Source organism: Xiphophorus maculatus, chromosome 15 (genome assembly GCF_002775205.1).
Source record: "Xiphophorus maculatus strain JP 163 A chromosome 15, X_maculatus-5.0-male, whole genome shotgun sequence".
In the NCBI taxonomy this organism is placed as follows: Eukaryota; Metazoa; Chordata; class Actinopteri; order Cyprinodontiformes; family Poeciliidae; genus Xiphophorus; species Xiphophorus maculatus.
Genome location: NC_036457.1, coordinates 13,256,218 through 13,269,462, shown reverse-complemented (window position 1 = coordinate 13,269,462; position 13,245 = coordinate 13,256,218). Strand labels below are relative to the sequence as shown.

The 13,245-nt window shown below is 37.3% G+C and overlaps 1 protein-coding gene across 1 annotated transcript in view; it reads left to right on the top strand.

Annotated features, from left to right (window-relative positions):
• The window catches only part of pde7b (phosphodiesterase 7B), a 32,776-nt gene extending 26,117 nt beyond the window's left edge, over positions 1–6,659 (top strand). The window contains exons 13-15 of the transcript XR_002754014.1: positions 3,919–4,006; positions 4,105–4,180; positions 6,099–6,659. The gene's annotated coding sequence lies outside the window, so the exon portion shown is untranslated. The remainder of the gene's footprint in view (positions 1–3,918; positions 4,007–4,104; positions 4,181–6,098) is intronic.
• The last annotated feature ends 6,586 nt before the right edge of the window (positions 6,660–13,245 follow it).

The window sequence follows — 13,245 nt, the reverse complement described above, 5'->3', positions numbered from 1 at the left end:
TGCTCATCTGCCAGTAGTAGTTTAACAGAAATAAGAAATTACAGAATGGGATAAAGTTTCCACTTCGCGTTTCCCTCAAGCATAGCCTCTAAGATGCCACATATCAATTTGTGGACCAGATTAATGAGCCTGTTTTCCCCAAACCAACTTCATGCAACTCTTATGAGCGCTATTGTCGAGCTTTCTGTTTACCTTAATATCCCTGACAGGCCATCAAAACTGTAGAAATATTTCAGCTCTGGACAAATTATTGTGCATTAGAGCCACCATTTATTTCTGCCATGAAAATGTGTCCAAGCCATTTCTCAAGACAAAAAGCCACTGAAGAAACTAATCTAATTTCTAAATTCAAAAGCTTGTCAGAGAGAGGCCAAGACCCAAGAACTTGTAACTGTCCGAAAACAAGTCATAGCAGTTTAGGCAAAGCTGTATTATGAGCTTTTACAGCCTTTAATGACATACTTTGCATGGTGTGAAAATTTACACAGGAAACATAAGTAGAAGTTAGTGCACCACCAATGACCTTCCTACATACTGAGTACACAGCATGAAGAGTGGTGCAAAAAAAAGAAAAATGTTTATTTAAATTGTTAATTTAAATAAAGTGTGTTGTATATATTTTTGCACTGCATTGGTTTTATGAAAACACCTTTTGTTTTCTTCTCAGTATGTGTTTCAAACAGGAAGACCATTGGTGGCACACAGCTCCCTACCTCGATTTCCTTTATAAATATTTGTCAGTTTATGCATAAATAGTCAAGTAGAATTTGAGACAGTCTTTTGTGGATTTGTTCAATGCTCTAATGAAATTCAGAAGTTTACATACACTAAGATTGCTGTATCTTTAAACAATTTGGGAACTCGGCGATGATGATAACGACATGGCTTTTTAAGATTCTGACTTGTTAATTGACAACATTAGAGTTAAATGTTTCAATTAGTAAATCCACTACCATGCAAATGATCAAATAAACTACAATTTAAGTGAGTGAGGGAAAAGGAACATCAGCTCAACGATGAAGCTGGGAAATTAAAGCTTGTGGACAACAAAGTCAATGTTTTTCTGTGGCCATTACAAATCGGTGCTCAATTTATGAAACCAACTAAAAAGGCTGTGTGCACAATGCGGCCTACAAGCCTGACTTGGTTACACCAGTTCTGACAAGTTTCTGTAAATCTCTGTAAACTTCTTCTTAACTTTTTCTTTCATCATATTAAAGCAAATCTGTAAAAATATTCACTCTTGTTATTTTGTCATTAAGGAGATGGAAATAATTCTGCTAATCCTGACTGACTCAAATCAGGAAAAACACAGTCATATTTCTTCTGGCCAAATCTTTTTAGACAGTGTATGTAAATATCTGGTTTGACAGGGGAAGAGCGCATAAAACACAAAAGGGTAGATGCTAATGCTAATCTTGCGGCTGTGTATGTGATTCATGCTCACAGTAACTAAAGCATGCTCTAATCCTGATTACTTTTTAAAAAAACATCTCTTCTTTTTGAGCATCTTTGCAGAAGGTGGTTTCCATGCAGCACATTGGTCGTATCATCAAATGATTAAAGTGTGCGCGTAGGGGGAGGAAAGGGTTAATTTCTCATGCAGTATTAAGATCTTCAACATCAACACCCACACATCAAGTGTAGAAGTTCACATTATGTACATTACTAAATATGTACATTATTAATAAAGCGATTCCGGAAAAAAAAGGGGGATGGGAGGAAACAATATTTTGTGGCCCTAATGTGATGTTTTGTTTTTTGTTGCTGCTTATGGGATGATAAACAACATAGAGATCTGTCCTGTAGAGACACACCTGCCAGAGTTCATCTGTTCACCTTCAGTGTGTGGGAATCATGGCCAGTAGAGTGCTGTATACGTCTCATGCAACTACAGTTATTTTCATTTTAATTTGGTGCAAGCATATGCTTACTGACGGATTTGCTGACTGCTTCTGACAATTTGCATCTTCCAAAATATGTGCAAGAGTTTGTGGGCAGATGAGAGCAAGATAGATAGCACATATTAACCTTTGTTTGGTAAATTAATACCTAACAGAGGTCATGTTTTTTGGCTTTTTGTCACCGAAGCTGCTGCTGAAGTCTGTACACAGTGAAAGTTTCTTTCTGATTTGTGTTACAAAAACGTAATGGTTTAGGTAGGATGTTATGGTTTCCTGTCGATTTCTGACGTGTTCTGATCAGATCTATCCCATGGTTTGAACTTTGGACCTTTGCGGTATAACCTGCAACTACACAAAGGAGTCCTTTGGTGCACCTTTTGCAATCACTTGTTCATTTCTTTTGATATTAAAAGTAAATACCTTCAAAAAGCTAATAGGGAAAATGGTCCTACTAGTGAGCTCAAATAGTATGTTCTTTTGTTATTTAAAGTTTATTTCTGCAAACATTGTTATGGACTTCTCTTTAGTGTTTTTCCATTTCTACTCAGTATTCCCTCCCTGGTTCACTGAGGAAACACGAGTAGCTTCCTGTAAATCATGTGCTTTCTTGTTGTATCAAGTGCAGCTCAACCTGCTTGGCCTGTTCCTCCAGCTCAGCATCACTAGTCAAAACCATATTGCTATCACCATTACACGGATACAGTCATATTGTTGCTCCTATAAACACACGTTTTAGGTGTAGACTTATCCATGTGTGACTGTGTTTATTTTGTCCAGATTTGGGGGGCATGTGTAATGTTTGTTTGTGGTTTGCATGGCAGGGTTTTATGGTGGGATTCTTTTTTGCGGTTTGTGAACCTCTAACCACCTGAATACTAAAAAAAAAAATCACTTTTTTTCAGGTCACACTAGAGATGCTATGTGTTTTAGCAGAGAGCTGTTTGCACAAAAGTAGTGTATATATGTATATAAATAAAAAAACCCAGCAACAAATGTTTTGTGTCATAGATTATCTTTCCATCTGAAAGGAAACCCCAGATAAACACAACAGCAGGAACTTAACAGAGGACACACAAAAAGGTTACCTTTAATGGTATTGAATTCCAAGTAGACCATGAAGAAAAGATTTATTTAAAAAAAAAGACTGCACAGTGACTACACAAAGCTCCTTTGTGCTTACTTTTAAATGTAGTAACAAAAATTGATTGGTTTGAAGGTAACAAAGTTATCTCAGCTTGTTACATAGCAGCATAAATGTTGTCAAAAATTAGAATAAAGTTGCTCAACTAACAAAAAAACTCAGTGCAGTTAGCCACTGCCTTAGCTAGCAATGTAGCACTGAAGTAAAAATACATTAAAGGAGAATATTATGTAAAATCAACTTGCTTTCAGCTTCATATAATGTTATAATATTATTTCCTCATCAAAAACATGCCTGAAGTGTCGTGTTGACTCATTCAATTTCACTGTTTTTTGAGTATTATCTTGACATTTTGTGTCAAGATTTTTAAAAGATAGCTAATTTGATAGCTTTTTAAAAAGCTATCAAATTTATTTTTGAAAAGTTCTGCTACTTCTAAAGACCTTATCCGTTTGGTCCATTCCATGACCTTGCCAATGACAGTTTGCTATTTAAAAAAATCTGACAAATAAAAGAGAAAGAAATAAAAGAAAGCTTTTAGCAAATGCCACTGTTTTATTTCATTTGTTTTGTTTGTGTCAGTAATATATTAAGGGAGAAATTGGCGGAAGTTTAGCGACTCCCTCTTTTTAGTTAGCAAGCTATCACTGTTGGATTTATAAGAATTCCCTTCTCAGATTTGAAACTCCTGCTTAAGAACTCAAATTCAGCATACCAGAACAGCAGTAAAATATGCTATGATTAATTTAAGCAAGTCTAAGCATGTTTATTTGTTGGCTTGCTTATGTAACTTGCCTCTTGCCTTCTTTACATGTAAGTGTGAGCATGCATAGGTGTTTATCTTGTGTGTCTTTGTGTTGCCCTATGATGGAGTGGTGACCTGTCTGTAGTGTATATACCCCACCTTTCACCCATTGACCACTGAACATGGGAAACCCCATCACAAACCTGCAAGAATTAAGTAAGTGTATTATAGTACATTCCAATGTCATTAATACTACTATTATACTATTTTATAATTTGCTGTGTAAATGTATATTTGTCATTTACATGTTTTAGTAGGATTTTATTTGATGGACACAGAAGCAGCTAAGAGGGCTACGCTCTGGAAGAGATTCAAAGATCTACAAATCAGGTGGGAGAATATGTCGACAAGATAATTACTAGTCATGCTCTCCACAACATTGGCTCGAATAGGAGAGTGGCAAGAAGAAAGTCCCAATTAATATTTTGCTGCAAGTCATGTAGGAGGCACATAAAGCATGTGGAAGAAGGTGTTCTAGTCAGACGAGAACGGAAAGTAACTTTTTTTTTCCCCCTTTCCTTTTACAATGCAAAATGAAGTGTGGCAGGAAAAATAACATGGCCCTCATTCAATTGAGGATCTGTGGCAAGGTTTGAGAAATAATGGTCTCTGTTGTTGTCCATCTAACCTGACTGATTTTGAAATGCTTAATGAAGAAAGGGGAAAAAAGCTCAGTGAAATAATTGTAATTAATTAATTGTAGCAAACAACTGTACAAAATAAATGAGTTGAATGATAATGCTGTGACCTCAGTCGGTGATAGTTTAATGTCTATGAGAATGGCATAATCTGTGGCAGCCAGCACTCAATAATTAACAGTATAAAATCCAAGGCAACCAAAAGACAGTAACAAAAAAAAACATTTGGGGAATCCAGGAATCTCCCTTTGTGCCAATTTGAATCTGCTACGTTCATTAACCGCATCCACCATAGTTAAAGACTTTGTGTGAACAACAGATGTATGAATAAAAGGAGATTAATGTCCAACTATTTTATCAGCCCTTATCCTGCTTGGCTTTTTTTTTCTTTTTCTTTTTTTTTATTGTTGGATGGGATTCCGGAGTCTACCAGGGTAGGGGAATTCTGAAGGAGTTTGTTCTCCAGAGATCCGCTCCTGTTTTCCCATGCATCTTATTTGACAGGCAAATCCAATGCAAATCTACTGTGCTGGAGAGGAGGACCCACAAAGAGTTGGGAGACACGGTGTACACAGGAGGGTTGGTCAGTTCAAACATGGATGTGCGTGTGTGTTTTAGGGGTAAACCGAGCGCAGTGGGGGAGAGACAGGGGGACGGAGATGCTTTCAGGATCAAATCCCTCCTTGTCTCATGTCTGACATTAGCTTTTTTTTGTGTGTGTTGTAAATTTACGCTGCAGATAAGCGTGATATTTTGCATTCGAGATTGGATAAGACTGTGTGTGAAAGTGTGCGAGAGTGTTCACATTGCATCACAAGAGCATGTGTGACACATGTACCTTCCTCTTTCTAGTTGCAAAACAGCCCTTCTTGTCGTTGCCTCTGCTTCCGCGTGTGTGTTTGTCTCGGTGTTGTGCATCTCCCTTCATTCATATGCAGCCCCGTAGTATAGTAGTGAAAACTGTGGGGAAGTTGTCACATCGAGAGGAAGCGTGTAGTAAAAATATGACAAGATATGCCGAGTATTGTTCACCTCATTGAAGGAGAGTTTCCTCTTTTTTTTTTTTTTTCTTCTGTGAATGTGTTGTGGGTGTTTCTGTGTGCACTTCTTCAGAGGACGGCTGCGTGTTGCACACACTGGGATACACCTGCCACTCTACACACAAACGATGCACATAAACATGGCTTCATATTTACGTTTGCCGTTGTTCCTCCTGAATCAGACTTCCTCAAGAGAAGTTCTCCGGGATGTTGTTAAAGCGTGTAATAAAGATTAAAACTGCTTCCCAGTGAGAGTAAATCACTTGATTGTTTTATACTTCCTGAAGTCCAAGCATGACCTTTGCTGATCTTCCTTACTTAAATCGGTGATAAGATAACATATTCCACTGTGGATGCCATGACAAGTCCTTTAAAAATGTGCAAAATTACAACTATAAGAAAAATGACTTACAAATAGAGTTAGATCACAAGGGCGTCACTTGCATCGTCATTTGCTTTAGTCCTCGAATGCGCGTTGATTCAGCTAGCATGGATGATTTGCTGGTAAGTTCACTAATATTACTCTCTAATAAAACTCACTTCCTGCTGTTTTCTTTTGTGTCCGTTCAGAGACTGTCTGTGCAACCGAGGAAGGACGGTGGCTGTTCTGTCAGCTCAGTGTGAGTGCTCTGCAGTCTGCTTTACTCATTCTCTTGCTTCAAATGCCCAGAAGTTTGGACACCACACCTCTCCACGCGCTTGTCATTCTAGCTCTCTCTTCACATGCCGGCCGGCATGGTTGATTTTAGACTACACAATATGTAAGGTGTACTACTTAATTTAGGAAGCAAGATAAGGATGTGATATTTTTCTACCTCTCTGAAGGCATGTTTCGCTCTGAAAAACAGACAATCTGGAAGAACCTGCTTACTTCTGCTTACGGCTAATTTTCAGCTGCCAGTTATCGAATTTTACAAGTACAGCCTGTTAATGCTGGAAATATGGATCAAATAATATGACTCATGTAGGACTTATTTGTCATGGTAAATGGTGTGCAGATAATGTAATAGAAAGTGGATCATAATGAACACATTATGTGTGGGTGTTTGATAAGGATTCTTCCTGTTTTCCAAGCGTGTTATGTTTCATTTTCATTGTCTTAGAAATGAGAATCACAACTGTCCAATTGAAAGTCCTTATATATATATATATATATATATATATATATATATATATATAAAATATATTACATTTTACACTTTTATTCAAGAAAAGTAATGTCTAACTCTTTCTTTTGTTCAGAAACTGATTTTTTTTTCTCATTAATACATGTGTAAACAAATGTAAAACGATCATTATAATTCAAAGCACCAAATATTATTACTTAAGATGCAACATCTTGTCTGAAAAGAATGGAGGCGAATAAATCCATACTAAAGGGTTAGAAGTACTACTTAGTTGCTGTTTGGTCTACATGCAATTCCCTGTACGGTGGTATGGAAAACTTTATAGCTCCCTAATGGATTTCTTTCTACAACCCTTTTTTTTTTTTTTTTGAGGTTCACTCTTAAATGATTTAGATAATCACATAATTTTCACTGGAAAATCCCTATGTGAAAATATATTCTCTCCTCTTCTCAAATAATACATTTTCTGTGATTACCTAAAATCTTCTGGTTCAATTTTACTCGCTACACCTGACAAAGGCCTGACAAATACCAGGCGTGTAGAATCAAGAATACAAGAACCTGTTTGTCAACACAAAGTAGGCTAAGAGATCACAAATGGCAAGATATTATGCTATATGTGAAGAAAAAGGTATTTCCTCTATCAGTCAGGAAAAAGTTTTAAAAAAGCAATTTTTATGGCCCCATCCACATGAAAACATTTTTTTCTACAACAGGTTGTCTATTTTTACTTCCTCATACCTGTAAGTGGCACTAAATGTGGAGTAAACGAGAATGGAGAACAACAAAGTGTGAGTGCAGTATTTTCTGTGGAGTGATGACAAAATTGAGCTTCTTCTCCGTGTCTTATTGGATTCTAAGACTAATAAACTACAAGATGAACACGTCATTCGCCGTTGTTGTTATTATGTATAGTTCTGATGCACTTGGGGTTATAGTTCCAGATTCTTACTAATACATCAGCGTTTTTACAAAAGAGATGCTTTCAAAAACACTTTCAACCTGGAATCAGGGGGCGGGGGGGGGAGCTTAGGGTCCCCTAAAAAATATGGAAACAGGGCACAAAAATTTTCTGATGTTGAAAAATGTCCCCCTACAGGTCAGGCCTTAGACTTTGCGACTCCAGTAAGAACTTTTATGTACAAATGGATAGAACATGGAGCAGTGGTGGTCGACCTGCAAAAATTATTCAGAGTTTATTGGCACCCAGGACGTCCAGGACCCATAATAATATTTAAATCTCTGCAGGCCTGAATTACTTGTTAAGATCAGTTTTCATGATTGAACAATAAGAAATAGCTGCAAGGATGGGAGGTTTCCGCTGCAACATTGTTGACAAAAAACAAAGCCCTGTTTCAAATTTTTTGAAATCCATCTTAATGATCCTCAAGACTTCGAAAAAGCTATTCTGTGGAACGCCTTGCTGCATTTGGTGTAAAACCAACAGAATTTCATAAAAGGAACATCACACTGACAGTCAAACTTGTAAGTGATTCTGTGTTCGCCCAGTGCTGCTGTTTTTCTTCAAGTCCTGGACAAGATCTTGTTGTAAATGAAACTTATAGTTCCTATGCTGAGACACACTTGAATTTTACAGCAGAACAATACTCCAAAACACACCGGAAACACGCCTAGTCAAAGTCTGGACATAGGTCCAAATGAGATGGTGTGATGTAAGTAAGCAGGCTTGAAAACCCTTCAACTTAAACTATTATGCAAAAATGTCTGTCCAAAGCCTTCAAGAAATGATCAACCTTTTCAATCATGACCAACATAAATTAGTTTCAAAGCATCATGTTGGAGCTGGGAAAAACAATAATTTCCACTAACCTCTCCTCCAATCCCTTCTTCCTCAACAAGGCACTTATTGAAAATCATGTGACTTCTTCAAAAGTCATTCACCAGACCTGAACGGGGAGTTCTTCAAATGCGGACTGTCATCGGATCCAACAACAGGTGTGAAGTGAATCTTTTCGTCATGAATGTGTGTTATTTCTACAAGACAGAGCCTAAAAAGAAACCCAGGATTTATATCAATTTTGTGATTTAATCTGCATTCATCATAAAATTTTGTTTTTATTGGTGCAGTTTGGACTAAAATTCCCTAATGTGAGCATAACTATAAGAAAGAGAAACAAAACATAGTATATCATTCAAAGTTGGCCCAAAAAACATGAATGAAGGAAAAATAAAGTCAAAGTGAAATAAAGCCTCAGCTTTGTAGACACAACCAAAACTACTGGATCCGGCTGAGCAGGAACAGGCGAGAGTATCCCAACTCAGGCTGCGAGTCCGAACACGATACCAGTCGTGACGGCGAGTCCCGGTTAGGAACAAGAAACGGGGGAGTGAGACTGGACCCGGAAAAACGGGATTCCTCTCTCATTGCTTGCTCACGGAGCAGCATACCTCTCCCAGACTTTCCCACGAGAAAAACCCCAGGCGTTTTTCGGTCCAGGTAAAAGGCAGGGGAAGAGAACTTAGCAAGGTGAAATATATATAGATAGAAACTACATAAAGTTGCAGGGGGGAAAATAGAATTGAGGGGGGGGTTTTGTGTTTTTTTTCCTAGTTGGAATGGCTGGGGGTCTGAAACATCATTCACAAATCTGCAGGCGGACACCCACATGGATTAAATGTGAAATTCATGAGAAAACCACTAGATAGGCATCAGCTGGCCAGCTCTGGACCGCAAAGTTTTCATAACTGTCTGGGGAGTTATGTTCAGCTTAGAGACAAGCAACCGACACCTATTGGTTTTATTTGGATGTAAGTGAGAGTGACTAAAAAGGATAACATATCTGGCCTGATCCTCTTGTTCTTGTTTATCCTTTTCCACTTGTTTACACACACACACACACGTTTGTGCACTGGAAAAGAGGGGGTGTGGCACTTCTCGTCTGTCATGTCATGTACTTGGAACCGCCTGTGATGCTGCTCCCTTTCTTTCTCGTCTTTTCTTCCCTTCTTTCTCCCACCGCCTGCATCCATCCATCGACGACTGTGTCGAAATCATTTAGTCATAGTCGTCAGACCGGTTCTTGCTCTTTTATCAGCTGGATGTGAAGGGATTGCTTTTCATTCACCATTTCTTCCTACTCTTTTAAGGAACACACGTGGAACAATTACGAGCTAAGTAAAGGCGTATGTGCTGCAGGTTTAATCTCTGCGCTCATTGTGTGAACCATTTCAGAAAGGCAGGTAAGAGAAAAAGAAAAAAGAAAGACTTTAAGGTGAAGGTGAAGAGCACCTGCTCATTTGAGATCCTCCACCCCCACACCCCCAAGCAAGGTCCCAAACTGTATCCAACCTTTGACCTGCCTGCAGGACAACCAAAGCAGTGTTGTTTTTAATTTTGCAGCTGCACACTTCAAAATCAAGTGTTTTCTACACAGTATAACAAGATTTAGAGCTAATTCGTAGCTCTAAATCTTAGAGGTAATCAATTGGTAATTGATTAATTACCAATAATCAATCTCTAATATCTAACTCTGTTCAAAAAGATAGTTGATTGAAATGGACCCTTTTAAATTTAATCATGGACCATTCTGCTACTGTAGCATGTGAGCCACCTAAAGTCTCAGTTTTGCCCCCACTTCTTTTTACACCAGCTTTAAAACCCCCTGAATGACTTGAGTGGCTTCAAGAAATTACAAACTGGCTAAAGAAAAAACTCCCTCCAACTAAACTCCTCAAAGTGTGGAGAACATGGTTCCTCTGATCAGGCAACAGATTGGACTTTTGAACTTGACCATCAAGCCAATACTTAGTAATTCAGGTATTGTTTTCAACCAGCCATTGTCTGATAAAGATCATTCAGGGAAGCCTTGTCTGAAGCTGTTTTTTATCATTTAAAAAATGACACCAACCTTCTAGAATAAGAAGGTTGGTGTCAAAACAGGAACTTGAGGTACAGTAGTTATTTATGCTTTTATTTCCTCTCGTCTAGACAGTTTTTATGCTCTTTTCACACGCGTCAGCAAATAAACCCTTGATCACCTTCAGATGATCCAAGACGATGCAGAAGGACCTACAGTATAACTGGAAATCAACAGAGAAGCTCACACTCCTGTTTTCATTTTAGGATCCATTTTAAAATCTTGAATTTAACTTTTTATAAAGTTAAATGATGCATAATCCAGCTCCTTCCCATGTTACTAAAGTTTTAAAGTCACACACTCTAGCTCAAACCTTTGGGTTCTTAAACCTAATTCTACTTGAACCAGGTAAAAAAAAATCTAAGGCTATCGCTCTCTGGAGATTGTTGCACCTTAACTGTGGAACGAACTACCTTCGTTTTTATCTTGTCTTCAGATTCTGGACTCATTTGTGAATTTCCCCCTGGGATTAGTAAAATATATTCATTCATTTAATCTTTAATTCGTTTAAAAAGCAGCTGAAAACATTCAGCTGTTTTCTTTTTCTCGAGATATTTTTACTTGAAATATTAGTTGGTAATATTTTTTGTATTATTAATACTGTTTTGACTAAATGCTCTTTGTAATTTTTATCAGCCAAAGGTAGATATATAAAACTCAATTACATACTACTTACAGTCCACAAATACGCATATTAAGATTTTTTAAAAACTCCAAATCCTATGGCTGTATCTGAATAAAACATTACTCTACTATAAAACTACTCCCATAATTAACTACACTGTCACCTTCTATCTTTTACCTAGTACAGTAAATTAAGTACCCAAGGCTTAAAGTTAGATTCAGTCACCTGACAGTCTGCGCCTTAATATGGGCTTTTCTGCTATTGTTTTTATTGTATGACAAGTTCAACTCAGGACAGACTCAGACACAGCCTCGCCTGAACTTGATATTGTTTAGAAAATGTTCAAAAGAATCGGCGTCGCTGACTCATTTTCAGAGATTTTCCTTGTGAAGTCACAGATTAGCTAAAGCCTGCAGAGTAAAACAATGAAACACCCTTTTAAAGATGCTCTCTGTTTAGTATTGATAACTAAATTTCTGCTAAAAGGAATAGTTTTTTTTTTTTTTAACGGGTCTCTGGGAATAGACACGAGTGCTGAGAAATATTACCATTAAAGAAATAATGTGGAAATAGTTCTGAAGATGAGACATTAATTAAAACCTTCTCTTGTTACACCCATCGACCCTCATCCAAAACCAAATAAAATAGACGAGAATAAGAGAACAATATGAAACAGGGGTTGAAAATATGTATCTACCATTGATCAAATAGAATAAGCAGGAATGACTGCCAATGCTTCTGTTTGTGCATAAGTAAGTAAGTACATAAATAAGAAACTAAAAAAAGAAGTCTATACTACAAGTGCACTATGTTTGGGGATTTTTGTTTTTGTAAATCTTTCAAAAAACACTTTGTGAGGAAAGATGGTGAGAATTTTCTGAAAAAACAAATGGATAATTAATTTCTCACATCAATTTTGCATACAATATATTAAATTACACCATTGTTTCCCTGAGTAATAATAGACGCACAAAGGAGCAGTTATTTGTTTGCTACTGTTCACTTCACCAGCTGCTTGCTGAGCCCGTTTGGCTAGACGGTCCGGCTGAAATAAACTCAGACGCAACTGTTTGATCTTAAGCTAACACTTAATAAATAGGTGAATCGATTAGTACTGTGTGCACATGATGCGTATTAACCCCGGGGTTACCACGGTTTTCTCTATGTGTCTTAGAAACGAAGCAAACTGGTGTCATCTGCTGACAGGTGGAGATGCAACATTTTATTTTTTTACAAATAAGATATCTTAAAAGTGTGGTGTGCATTTGTTTTCAGCCCTCTTCTATGAACACTTTGTGAAAACCACCTTTGAGTCCAATAACAGCTGCAAGTCTTTGGGTAGCACCTCTGCCAGCTTTGCTTATATTGACCTTTTTTGTGCTTAGTTTCAGCGGCTGAAGTACAATATTCAACACCACGGATGGACCGAAGCGCTTTATGCAGCTGAATATTTCTCAATTATGTTTTATCTTGTTGTATCTTAGTGTGTGTCAAGGGGGGATGCACGTGTATAAACTTTTCCATAGAAGAGAGTTATTAATTCTGTATCTTGTCTAAATACGAGTGGGCCACACCGCTGTTAAGATGTTTAAGTTTCTGAAAAACCAAGTGGGATTAAAACTTCGCCAATTAATGCTTTAACGATTAATGTGCTTTCATTATAAAGGTATAATTTGTGGAGTGATTCACTAATCACTTGATCCTGTTACCTGAGAATTTCTGCGGAAATACAAAAAGCAGAAATCCTGCTGAAAGTATTTGGTAATTTCTGCTGAAATACTACTTCAGTGGCTTTTGAAGGCTTTTTGGTGCAGGTGTATTTGCTTAGGGGTTTTGTATCGAAAGGGAATAATTAGAAACGCTTATAATTTTCATTTTCCGCATTAATAGATTTTTTTTGTCTTTGTCTTAACAATTAGTTCTAAATGGTGGAAAATATTTGAACTATATGCTCAAAAAAATAAAGGGAACACTTAAACAGGTGTTTAACACTTAAAGTGTTCCCTTTATCTTTTTGAGCAGTATATATATAGTTTTAAAAATGTACTGCCAATACTCACTGCTTGTAAATCAACTCCAGGAAGGTG